Genomic DNA, 13,550 nt, shown 5'->3' on the forward strand with positions numbered 1-13,550 from the left:
TCTGGTGAAACTACACAGAGACAGGAACATCACCCACGAAATATAAAGCGAAACCCAGGCTACCTAAATACGGTTCCCAATCAGAGACGACGAGAATCACCTGACTCTGATTGAGAATCGCCTCAGGCAGCCAAGCCCATACAACACCCCTACTCAGCCGCAATCCCAATAACCACAAAACCCCAATACGGAATACAACAAAACAAACCCATGTCACATCCTGGCCTGACCAAACAATCACCGAAAAGACAAAACACTAAGACCAAGGCGTGCTTTATGTATTGATTTGTTGTTAATAAAAATAAAAAATAAAAAAATGTAAAAAAATAAGTTGTAAAAAAAATTAAATTAAAATAAAAAACTAAGACCAAGGCGTGACAATATATATATATGTGTCAAAGGTAAATGAAATTGCTAAAATGTACTTAAGTATCAAAAGTACATTTAAAAATATAAACCATTTCAAATTCCTTATATTAAGCCAACCAGACGGCACAATTGTTTTTATTGATGGATAGCCAGGGGCACACTCCAACACTCAGGCATAATTTACAAACCAAGCATTTCTGTTTATTGAGTCATTCAGATCAGAGGCAGTAGGGATGACCAGGGATGTTCTCTTGATAAGTGTGTGAATTGGACCATTTTCCTGTCAAAATGTAATGAGTACTTTTGCTTGTCAGGGAAAATGTATGGAGTAAAAAGTATATTATTTTCTTTAGGAATGTAGTGAAGTAAAAGTAAAAGTTCTCAAAAGTATAATAGTAAAGTAAAGCACAGATACCCCAAAAATGACTGAAGTAGTATTTTAAAGTATTTTTGCTTAAGTACTTTACACAACTGTGAGAGGATTATGTCAAATGCATCATAAGGAGACTTTAGGACACACTTTTTTTTTTACTGCCACAGAGATGAACACTCAACACGGACACTTCTTCCTGGTTAAATTAATAACCCCAGTTTTAACAGGCTATGGCTCTTCCTGGTTAATAACCCCAGTGTTTACAGACTATAACTCTTCCTGGTTAATAAGCCCAGTGTTTACAGACTATAACTCTTCCTGGTTAATAACCCCAGTGTTTACAGACTATAACTCTTCCTGGTTAATAAGCACAGTGTTTACAGACTATAGCTCTTCCTGGTTAATAACCCCAGTGTTTACAGACTATAACTCTTCCTGGTTAATAAGCCCAGTGTTTACAGACTATAGCTCTTCCTGGTTAATAACCCCAGTGTTTACAGACTATAACTCTTCCTGGTTAATAAGCACAGTGTTTACAGACTATAACTCTTCCTGGTTAATAACCCCAGTGTTTACAGACTATAACTCTTCCTGGTTAATGACCCCAGTGTTTACAGACTATAACTCTTCCTGGTTAATAAGCCCAGTGTTTACAGACTATAGCTCTTCCTGGTTAATAACCCCAGTGTTTACAGACTATAACTCTTCCTGGTTAATAAACCCAGTGTTTACAGACTATAACTCTTCCTGGTTAATAAGCCCAGTGTTTACAGACTATAGCTCTTCGTGGTTAATAAACCCAGTATTTACAGACTATAGCTCTTCCTGGTTAATAAGTCCAGTGTTTACAGACTATAGCTCTTCCTGGTTAATAACCCCAGTGTTTACAGACCATAGCTCTTCCTGGTTAATAACCCCAGTGTTTACAGACTATAACTCTTCCTGATGAATAAGCCCAGTGTTTACAGACTATAACTCTTCTTGGTTAATAAACCCAGTGTTTACAGACTATAACTCTTACTGGTTAATAAGCCCAGTGTTTACAGACTATATCTCTTCCTGGTTAATAACCCCAGTGTTTACAGACTATAACTCTTCCTGGTTAATAAGCCCAGTGTTTACAGACTATAACTCTTCCTGGTTAATAACCCCAGTGTTTACAGACTATAACTCTTCCTGGTTAATAAGCACAGTGTTTACAGACTATAGCTCTTCCTGGTTAATAACCCCAGTGTTTACAGACTATAACTCTTCCTGGTTAATAACCCCAGTGTTTACAGACTATAACTCTTCCTGGTTAATGACCCCAGTGTTTACAGACTATAACTCTTCCTGGTTAATAAGCCCAGTGTTTACAGACTATAGCTCCTTCTGGTTAATAAGCCCAGTGTTTACAGACTATAGCTCTTCCTGGTTAATGACCCCAGTGTTTACAGACCATAGCTCTTCCTGGTTAATAACCCCAGTGTTTACAGACTATAACTCTTCCTGGTGAATAAGCCCAGTGTTTACAGACTATAACTCTTCTTGGTTAATAAACCCAGTGTTTACAGACTATAACTCTTACTGGTTAATAAGCCCAGTGTTTACAGACTATATCTCTTCCTGGTTAATAACCCCAGTGTACAGACTATAGCTCTTTCTGGGCAGTGAAGGATAATGAGAGGAACCCTTCTTCCTGGTTAATAAGCCCAGTTTTAACAGGCTAAGTCTCCTTCTGGGCAGTGAAGGATAATGAGAGGAACCCTTCTTCCTGGTTAATAAGCCCAGTTTTAACAGGCTACGGCTCCTTCTGGGCAGTGAAGGATAATGAGAGGAACCCTTCTTCCTGGTTAATAAGCCCAGTTTTAACAGGCTAAGGCTCCTTCTGGGCAGTGGAGGATAATGAGAGGAACCCTTCTTCCTGGTTAATAAGCCCAGTTTTAACAGGCTAAGGCTCCTTCTGGGCAGTGAAGGATAATGAGAGGAACCCTTCTTCCTGGTTAACTGTTTCCAAGGTCATTGCTGTAAATGAGAATGTGTTCTCAGTCAACTTACCTGGTAAAATAATGGTTAAATAAAACAATAAACAGCAGAACAGAGCTCGTAGCAAGGAGGTATAGTATGCCTACATCACAGGCTGGGCTCAGACAGGTACCATTGCTTCAATTATATTAAATGCAGCTGCTTGATATTTACTTTTAATTCTGATAGCCTCCTGTTATTGTTTAAAAAATATAGTTATATCAAACAGGCCATGTGAGACAAAGGTGAGCAGATGTTACTACCAGATTCCTTGTGAATTATCATCAGGTCAGTGTAGTCCTGCAGGCAGTGAGGAAATGCATTATCATCTTACTTTGTTGACACCCTGTCACACACTCCAAGAAGAAGTGATTCATCATACATTTACTGACACTGTACATTATCTAGTATCAAAGACACCAACCATCAGTTGCTTGTTTTGTGGACTTCTGCCACCCAGAATACAGTTCAATGAATTATGACAGTTAAAACTGCTTTATGTGATGAAAGGAACAGCTCAGGGGATTATTTGTACGGGAGTCCCAGATACGGTGTTCATTATTGAGCTCACCGTTTGCAGAGAGGCTGCAGCATGCTGATGGCCCTGAGGATGGTGACATTGTCATACAACATTTCTAAACCGCTATTTTACGAAACTGTTGGATGAGTCACTGAAGGAGAAAGGCTGTGATTCATTGCAGTGACAAAAATAGACTTCATCACCAATAAGTCGTGTAATTCGGGAACTCAATAGTCACACACATGTATTCAGGCATTCATTTATTAATGTGTTCATGCATCAACTGAACCATTCATTAATTAATTCATATTTAATATTGCTTATTGTTGAATAATCTCCCTAATCAAGGTCACACACGGCTGCACACATTGCCGGTGACTGGCTGACACATCTTTAACATAATTACACTACAGGTAAAAAAATCAGGGACAACATGAACTAAATCCATTCACAATGTTAACGAGCAGATTGTGTGATAGATCTAATTAGTCATTAGATGTGATAAGACTCCACATGAAACAAATAGAACTCTGCATTTACTCTCACTTTAGATGGATTCCTTCCCACTAGAAAAGGTTGTCGTTTTTTCCGCAAGACTTTGTGGGTGGATAGGAAATTGAGTAGGACGGGTGACACAGTCGTACATGATTCATTTTTTAAATTCTATCCCTGAGCTTTAATGGTGTGCCGCTTCAAAGTCAGACAGGTAGTGTGAAACTGACATCTTAAGCAGCCTCCCATTCAGAGTGGATTTGAATACTCTGTAGAAAACGTACAACACCTGTACCCAACAAGAGATGCCATATTGCATCCTTGCCTCCCTACAGAAAGCAAACAGTGAGACAGACACAAACCCTGTGTGCCTGCCGACATTGCACTGCAACTTGACAAGCAGGAGTCGTGTGAGTCTCTCTGTATTCAGGAGGTGTGTTGTAGCCAACAGCCGATGGGAAAGGCAGGAGAGGTTGGGCTGTAAAACTCCCTGAAAGAAGATGATATGTCTATCTGTCATTGGCCTCTCTTTGCATTGGGTATTTCCCATGTTAAACTCCTACCTTCAGTCACCAGAGAACCATGTTTAACTCCTACCCTCCAAGTCACCAGAGAACCATCTTTGACTCCTACCCTCCAAGTCACCAGAGAACCATGTTTAACTCCTACCCTCCAAGTAACCAGAACCATGTTTATCTCCTACCCTCCAAGTCACCAGAGAACCATGTTTAACTCCTACCCTCCAAGTCACCAGAGAACCATGTTTAACTCCTACCCTCCAAGTCACCAGAGAACCATGTTTAACTCCTACCCTCCAAGTCACCAGAGAACCATGTTTAACTCCTACCCTCCAAGTCACCAGAGAACCATGTTTAACTCCTACCCTCCAAGTAACCAGAACCATGTTTAACTCCTACCCTCCAAGTCACCAGAGAACCATGTTTAACTCCTACCCTCCAAGTAACCAGAACCATGTTTAACTCCTACCCTCCAAGTAACCAGAAAACCATGTTTAACTCATACCCTCCAAGTAACCAGAACCATGTTTAACTCCTACCCTCCAAGTCACCAGAAAACCATGTTTAACTCCTACCCTCCAAGTCACCAGAACCATGTTTAAGTCCTACCCTCCAAGTCACCAGAACCATGTTTAACTCCTACCCGCCAAGTCACCAGAGAACCATGTTTAACTCCTACCCTTAGTCACCAGAGAATAATGTTTAACTCCTACCCTCCAAGTCACCAGAGAACCATGTTTAACTCCTACCCTCCAAGTAACCAGAGAACCATGTTTAACTCCTACCCTCCAAGTAACAAGAACCATGTTTAACTCCAACCCTCCAAGTAACAAGAACCATGTTTAACTCCTACCCTCCAAGTAACCAGAACCATGTTTAACTCCTACTCTCCAAGTAACCAGAAAACAATGTTTAACTCCTACCCTCCAAGTAACCAGAACCATGTTTAACTCCTACTCTCCAAGTAACCAGAAAACCATGTTTAACTCCTACCCTCCAAGTAACCAGAACCATGTTTAACTCCTACCCTCCATGTCACCAGAAAACCATGTTTAACTCCTACCCTCCAAGAAACCAGAACCATATTTAACTCCTACCCTCCAAGTCACCAGAGAACCATATTTAACTCCTACCCTCCAAGTAACCAGAAAACCATGTTTAACTCCTACCCTCCAAGTAACCAGAACCATGTTTAACTCCTACCCTCCAAGTCACCAGAAAACCATGTTTAACTCCTACCATCCAAGAAACCAGAACCATATTTAACTCCTACCCTCCAAGTCACCAGAGAACCATGTTTAACTCCTACCCTCCAAGTCACCAGAAGCATGTTTAACTCCTACCCTCCAAGTCACCAGAACCATGTTTAAGTACTACCCTCCAAGTCACCAGAGAACCATGTTTAAGTCCTACCCTCAGTCACCAGAGAATAATGTTTAACTCCTACCCTCCAAGTAACCAGAACCATGTTTAACTCCTACCCTCCAAGTCACCAGAGAACCATGTTTAACTCCTACCCTCCAAGTAACCATAACCATGTTTAACTCCTACTCTCCAAGTAACCAGAAAACCATGTTTAACTCCTACCCTCCAAGTAACCAGAACCATGTTTAACTCCTACCCTCCAAGTCACCAGAAAACCATGTTTAACTCCTACCCTCCAAGTCACCAGAACCATGTTTAAGTCCTACCCTCCAAGTCACCAGAACCATGTTTAACTCCTACCCGCCAAGTCACCAGAGAACCATGTTTAACTCCGACCCTTAGTCACCAGAGAATAATGTTTAACTCCTACCCTCCAAGTAACCAGAGAACCATGTTTAACTCCTACCCTCCAAGTAACAAGAACCATGTTTAACTCCAACCCTCCAAGTAACAAGAACCATGTTTAACTCCTACCCTCCAAGTAACCAGAACCATGTTTAACTCCTACTCTCCAAATAACCAGAAAACCATGTTTAACTCCTACCCTCCAAGTAACCAGAACCATGTTTAACTCCTACTCTCCAAGTAACCAGAACCATGTTTAAGTCCTACACTCCAAGTAACCAGAAAACCATGTTTAACTGCTACCCTCCAAGTAACCAGAACCATGTTTAACTCCTACCCTCCAAGTCACCAGAGAACCATGTTTAACTCCTACCCTCCAAGTCACCAGAGAACCATGTTTAACTCCTACCCTCCAAGTAACCAGAACCTTGTTTAACTCATACCCTCCAAGTCACCAGAGAACCATGTTTAACTCCTACCCTCCAAGTCACCAGAACCATGTTTAACTCCTACCCTCCAAGTCACCAGAGAACCATGTTTAACTCCTACCCTCCAAGTAACCAGAACCATGTTTAACTCCTACCCTCCAAGTCACCAGAGAACCATGTTTAACTCCTACCCTCCAAGTAACCAGAACCATGTTTAACTCCTACTCTCCAAGTAACCAGAAAACCATGTTTAACTCCTACCCTCCAAGTATCCAGAACCATGTTTAACTCCTACCCTCCAAGTCACCAGAAAACCATGTTTAACCTCTACCCTCCAAGAAACCACAACCATATTTAACTCCTACCCTCCAAGTCACCAGAGAACCATATTTAACTCCTACCCTCCAAGTCACCAGAGAAACATGTTTAACTCCTACCCTCCAAGTAACCAGAACCATGTTTAACTCCTACTCTCCAAGTAACCAGAACCATGTTTAACTCCTACCCTCCAAGTCACCAGAAAACCATGTTTAACTCCTACCCTCCAAGTAACCAGAACCATGTTTAACTCCTACCCTCCAAGTCACCAGAACCATATTTAACTCCTACCCTCCAAGTCACCAGAGAACCATGTTTAACTCCTACCCTCCAAGTCACCAGAAAACCATGTTTAACTCCTACCCTCCAAGTAACCAGAACCATGTTTAACTCCTACCCTCCAAGTCACCAGAACCATATTTAACTCCTACCCTCCAAGTCACCAGAGAACCATGTTTAACTCCTACCCTCCAAGTCACCAGAACCATGTTTAACTCCTACCCTCCAAGTCACCAGAGAACCATGTTTAACTCCTACCCTCCAAGTAACCAGAACCATGTTTAACTCCTACCCTCCAAGTCACCAGAACCATGTTTAAGTCCTACCCTCCAAGTCACCAAATAACCATGTTTAACTCCTACCCTCCAAGTAACCAAAACCATGTTTAACTCCTACCCTCCAAGTCACCAGAGAACCATGTTTAACTCCTACCCTCCAAGTAACCAGAACCATGTTTAACTCCTACTCTCCAAGTAACCAGAAAACCATGTTTAACTCCTACCCTCCAAGTAACCAGAACCATGTTTAACTCCTACCCTCCAAGTCACCAGAACCATGTTTAACTCCTACCCGCCAAGTCACCAGAGAACCATGTTTAACTCCGACCCTTAGTCACCAGAGAATAATGTTTAACTCCTACCCTCCAAGTAACCAGAACCATGTTTAACTCCTACTCTCCAAATAACCAGAAAACCATGTTTAACTCCTACTCTCCAAGTAACCAGAACCATGTTTAAGTCCTACACTCCAAGTCACCAGAGAACCATGTTTAACTCCTACCCTCCAAGTAACCAGAACCTTGTTTAACTCATACCCTCCAAGTCACCAGAGAACCATGTTTAACTCCTACCCTCCAAGTCACCAGAACCATGTTTAACTCCTACCCTCCAAGTCACCAGAGAACCATGTTTAACTCCTACCCTCCAAGTAACCAGAACCATGTTTAACTCCTACCCTCCAAGTCACCAGAGAACCATGTTTAACTCCTACCCTCCAAGTAACCAGAACCATGTTTAACTCCTACTCTCCAAGTAACCAGAAAACCATGTTTAACTCCTACCCTCCAAGTATCCAGAACCATGTTTAACTCCTACCCTCCAAGTCACCAGAAAACCATGTTTAACCTCTACCCTCCAAGAAACCACAACCATATTTAACTCCTACCCTCCAAGTCACCAGAGAACCATATTTAACTCCTACCCTCCAAGTCACCAGAGAAACATGTTTAACTCCTACCCTCCAAGTAACCAGAACCATGTTTAACTCCTACTCTCCAAGTAACCAGAACCATGTTTAACTCCTACCCTCCAAGTCACCAGAAAACCATGTTTAACTCCTACCCTCCAAGTAACCAGAACCATGTTTAACTCCTACCCTCCAAGTCACCAGAACCATATTTAACTCCTACCCTCCAAGTCACCAGAGAACCATGTTTAACTCCTACCCTCCAAGTCACCAGAAAACCATGTTTAACTCCTACCCTCCAAGTAACCAGAACCATGTTTAACTCCTACCCTCCAAGTCACCAGAACCATATTTAACTCCTACCCTCCAAGTCACCAGAGAACCATGTTTAACTCCTACCCTCCAAGTCACCAGAAAACCATGTTTAACTCCAACCCTCCAAGAAACCAGAACCATGTTTAACTCCTACCCTCCAAGTCACCAGAACCATGTTTAACTCCTACCCTCCAAGTCACCAGAGAACCATGTTTAACTCCTACCCTCCAAGTAACCAGAACCATGTTTAACTCCTACCCTCCAAGTCACCAGAGAACCATGTTTAACTCCTACCCTCCAAGTAACCAGAACCATGTTTAACTCCTACTCTCCAAGTAACCAGAAAACCATGTTTAACTCCTACCCTCCAAGTATCCAGAACCATGTTTAACTCCTACCCTCCAAGTCACCAGAAAACCATGTTTAACCTCTACCCTCCAAGAAACCACAACCATATTTAACTCCTACCCTCCAAGTCACCAGAGAACCATATTTAACTCCTACCCTCCAAGTCACCAGAGAACCATGTTTAACTCCTACCCTCCAAGTAACCAGAACCATGTTTAACTCCTACTCTCCAAGTAACCAGAACCATGTTTAACTCCTACCCTCCAAGTCACCAGAAAACCATGTTTAACTCCTACCCTCCAAGTAACCAGAACCATGTTTAACTCCTACTCTCCAAGTAACCAGAACCATGTTTAAGTCCTACACTCCAAGTAACCAGAAAACCATGTTTAACTGCTACCCTCCAAGTAACCAGAACCATGTTTAACTCTTACCCTCCAAGTCACCAGAAAACCATGTTTAACTCCTACCCTCCAAGTAACCAGAACCATATTTAACTCCTACCCTCCAAGTCACCAGAGAACCATGTTTAACTCCTACCCTCCAAGTCACCAGAACCATGTTTAACTCCTACCCTCCAAGTCACCAGAACCATGTTTAAGTACTACCCTCCAAGTAACCAGAACCATGTTTAACTCCTACCCTCCAAGTCACCAGAGAACCATGTTTAAGTCCTACCCTCAGTCACCAGAGAATAATGTTTAACTCCTACCCTCCAAGTCACCAGATAACCATGTTTAACTCCTACCCTCCAAGTAACCAGAACCTTGTTTAACTCATACCCTCCAAGTCACCAGAGAACCATGTTTAACTCCTACCCTCCAAGTCACCAGAACCATGTTTAACTCCTACCCTCCAAGTCACCAGAGAACCATGTTTAACTCCTACCCTCCAAGTAACCAGAACCATGTTTAACTCCTACCCTCCAAGTCACCAGAGAACCATGTTTAACTCCTACCCTCCAAGTAACCAGAACCATGTTTAACTCCTACTCTCCAAGTAACCAGAAAACCATGTTTAACTCCTACCCTCCAAGTATCCAGAACCATGTTTAACTCCTACCCTCCAAGTCACCAGAAAACCATGTTTAACTCCTACCCTCCAAGTCACCAGAAAACCATGTTTAACCTCTACCCTCCAAGAAACCACAACCATATTTAACTCCTACCCTCCAAGTCACCAGAGAACCATATTTAACTCCTACACTCCAAGTCACCAGAGAAACATGTTTAACTCCTACCCTCCAAGTAACCAGAACCATGTTTAACTCCTACTCTCCAAGTAACCAGAACCATGTTTAACTCCTACCCTCCAAGTCACCAGAAAACCATGTTTAACTCCTACCCTCCAAGTAACCAGAACCATGTTTAACTCCTACCCTCCAAGTCACCAGAACCATATTTAACTCCTACCCTCCAAGTCACCAGAGAACCATGTTTAACTCCTACCCTCCAAGTAACCAGAACCATGTTTAACTCCTACTCTCCAAGTAACCAGAAAACCATGTTTAACTCCTACCCTCCAAGTATCCAGAACCATGTTTAACTCCTACCCTCCAAGTCACCAGAAAACCATGTTTAACCTCTACCCTCCAAGTCACCAGAACCATATTTAACTCCTACCCTCCAAGTCACCAGAGAACCATGTTTAACTCCTACCCTCCAAGTCACCAGAACCATGTTTAAGTACTACCCTCCAAGTAACCAGAACCATGTTTAACTCCTACCCTCCAAGTAACCAGAACCATGTTTAACTCCTACCCTCCAAGTCACCAGAAAACCATGTTTAACTCCAACCCTCCAAGAAACCAGAACCATATTTAACTCCTACCCTCCAAGTCACCAGAGAACCATATTTAACTCCTACCCTCCAAGTCACCAGAGAACCATGTTTAACTCCTACCCTCCAAGTCACCAGAACCATGTTTAAGTACTACACTCCAAGTAACCAGAACCGTGTTTAACTCCTACCCTCCAAGTCACCAGAACCATGTTTAAGTACTACCCTCCAGGTAACCAGAACCATGTTTAACTCCTACCCTCCAAGTCACCAGAGAACCATGTTTTTGTCCTACCCTCCAAGTCACCAGAACCATGTTTAAGTACTACCCTCCAAGTAACCAGAACCATGTTTAACTCCTACCCTCCAAGTCACCAGAGAACCATGTTTAACTCCTACCCTCAGTCACCAGAGAACCATGTTTAACTCCTACCATCCAAGTCACCAGAGAACCATGTTTAACTCCTACCCTCCAAGTAACCAGAACCATGTTTAACTCCTACCCTCCAAGTAACCAGAACCATGTTTAACTCCTACACTCCAAGTAACCAGAAAACCATGTTTAACTCCTACCCTCCAAGTAACCAGAACCATGTTTAACTCCTACTCTCCAAGTAACCAGAAAACCATGTTTAACTCCTACCCTCCAAGTAACCAGAACCATGTTTAACTCCTACCCTCCAAGTCACCAGAGAACCATGTTTAACTCCTACCCTCCAAGTCACCAGAACCATGTTTAACTCCTACCCTCCAAGTCACCAGAACCATGTTTAAGTACTACCCTCCAAGTAACCAGAACCATGTTTAACTCCTACCCTCCAAGTCACCAGAGAACCATGTTTAAGTCCTACCCTCAGTCACCAGAGAATAATGTTTAACTCCTACCCTCCAAGTCACCAGATAACCATGTTTAACTCCTACCCTCCAAGTAACCAGAACCTTGTTTAACTCCTACCCTCCAAGTCACCAGAGAACCATGTTTAACTCCTACCCTCCAAGTCACCAGAACCATGTTTAACTCCTACCCTCCAAGTCACCAGAGAACCATGTTTAACTCCTACCCTCCAAGTAACCAGAACCATGTTTAACTCCTACCCTCCAAGTCACCAGAGAACCATGTTTAACTCCTACCCTCCAAGAAACCAGAACCATGTTTAACTCCTACTCTCCAAGTAACCAGAAAACCATGTTTAACTCCTACCCTCCAAGTATCCAGAACCATGTTTAACTCCTACCCTCCAAGTCACCAGAAAACCATGTTTAACCTCTACCCTCCAAGAAACCACAACCATATTTAACTCCTACCCTCCAAGTCACCAGAGAACCATATTTAACTCCTATCCTCCAAGTCCCCAGAGAACCATGTTTAACTCCTACCCTCCAAGTAACCAGAACCATGTTTAACTCCTACTCTCCAAGTAACCAGAAAACCATGTTTAACTCCTACCCGCCAAGTAACCAGAACCATGTTTAACTCCTACTCTCCAAGTAACCAGAAAACCATGTTTAACTCCTACCCTCCAAGTAACCAGAACCATGTTTAACTCCTACCATCCAAGTCACCAGAGAACCATGTTTAACTCCTACCCTCCAAGTAACCAGAACCATGTTTAACTCCTACCCTCCAAGTAACCAGAACCATGTTTAACTCCTACACTCCAAGTAACCAGAAAACCATGTTTAACTCCTACCCTCCAAGTAACCAGAACCATGTTTAACTCCTACTCTCCAAGTAACCAGAAAACCATGTTTAACTCCTACCCTCCAAGTAACCAGAACCATGTTTAACTCCTACCCTCCAAGTAACCAGAACCTTGTTTAACTCCTACCCTCCAAGTCACCAGAGAACCATGTTTAACTCCTACCCTCCAAGTCACCAGAACCATGTTTAACTCCTACCCTCCAAGTCACCAGAGAACCATGTTTAACTCCTACCCTCCAAGTAACCAGAACCATGTTTAACTCCTACCCTCCAAGTCACCAGAGAACCATGTTTAACTCCTACCCTCCAAGAAACCAGAACCATGTTTAACTCCTACTCTCCAAGTAACCAGAAAACCATGTTTAACTCCTACCCTCCAAGTATCCAGAACCATGTTTAACTCCTACCCTCCAAGTCACCAGAAAACCATGTTTAACCTCTACCCTCCAAGAAACCACAACCATATTTAACTCCTACCCTCCAAGTCACCAGAGAACCATATTTAACTCCTATCCTCCAAGTCCCCAGAGAACCATGTTTAACTCCTACCCTCCAAGTAACCAGAACCATGTTTAACTCCTACTCTCCAAGTAACCAGAAAACCATGTTTAACTCCTACCCGCCAAGTAACCAGAACCATGTTTAACTCCTACTCTCCAAGTAACCAGAAAACCATGTTTAACTCCTACCCTCCAAGTAACCAGAACCATGTTTAACTCCTACCATCCAAGTCACCAGAGAACCATGTTTAACTCCTACCCTCCAAGTAACCAGAACCATGTTTAACTCCTACACTCCAAGTAACCAGAAAACCATGTTTAACTCCTACCCTCCAAGTAACCAGAACCATGTTTAACTCCTACTCTCCAAGTAACCAGAAAACCATGTTTAACTCCTACCCTCCAAGTAACCAGAACCATGTTTAACTCCTACCCTCCAAGTCACCAGAACCATGTTTAAGTACTACCCTCCAAGTAACCAGAACCATGTTTAACTCCTACCCTCCAAGTCACCAGAGAACCATGTTTAAGTCCTACCCTCAGTCACCAGAGAATAATGTTTAACTCCTACCCTCCAAGTCACCAGATAACCATGTTTAACTCCTACCCTCCAAGTAACCAGAACCTTGTTTAACTCCTACCCTCCAAGT

The 13,550-nt window shown here is 42.6% G+C and overlaps 1 protein-coding gene across 1 annotated transcript in view; it reads right to left on the minus strand.

The window, feature by feature from the left end:
- Positions 1-13,550, minus strand: part of LOC123995557 (disks large-associated protein 2-like) — a 194,550-nt gene that overhangs the window by 5,991 nt on the left and 175,009 nt on the right. The gene's annotated exons all lie outside the window — the stretch shown is intronic.

The sequence above is a fragment of the Oncorhynchus gorbuscha genome, linkage group LG14, assembly GCF_021184085.1.
Source record: "Oncorhynchus gorbuscha isolate QuinsamMale2020 ecotype Even-year linkage group LG14, OgorEven_v1.0, whole genome shotgun sequence".
Classification (NCBI taxonomy): domain Eukaryota; kingdom Metazoa; phylum Chordata; class Actinopteri; order Salmoniformes; family Salmonidae; genus Oncorhynchus; species Oncorhynchus gorbuscha.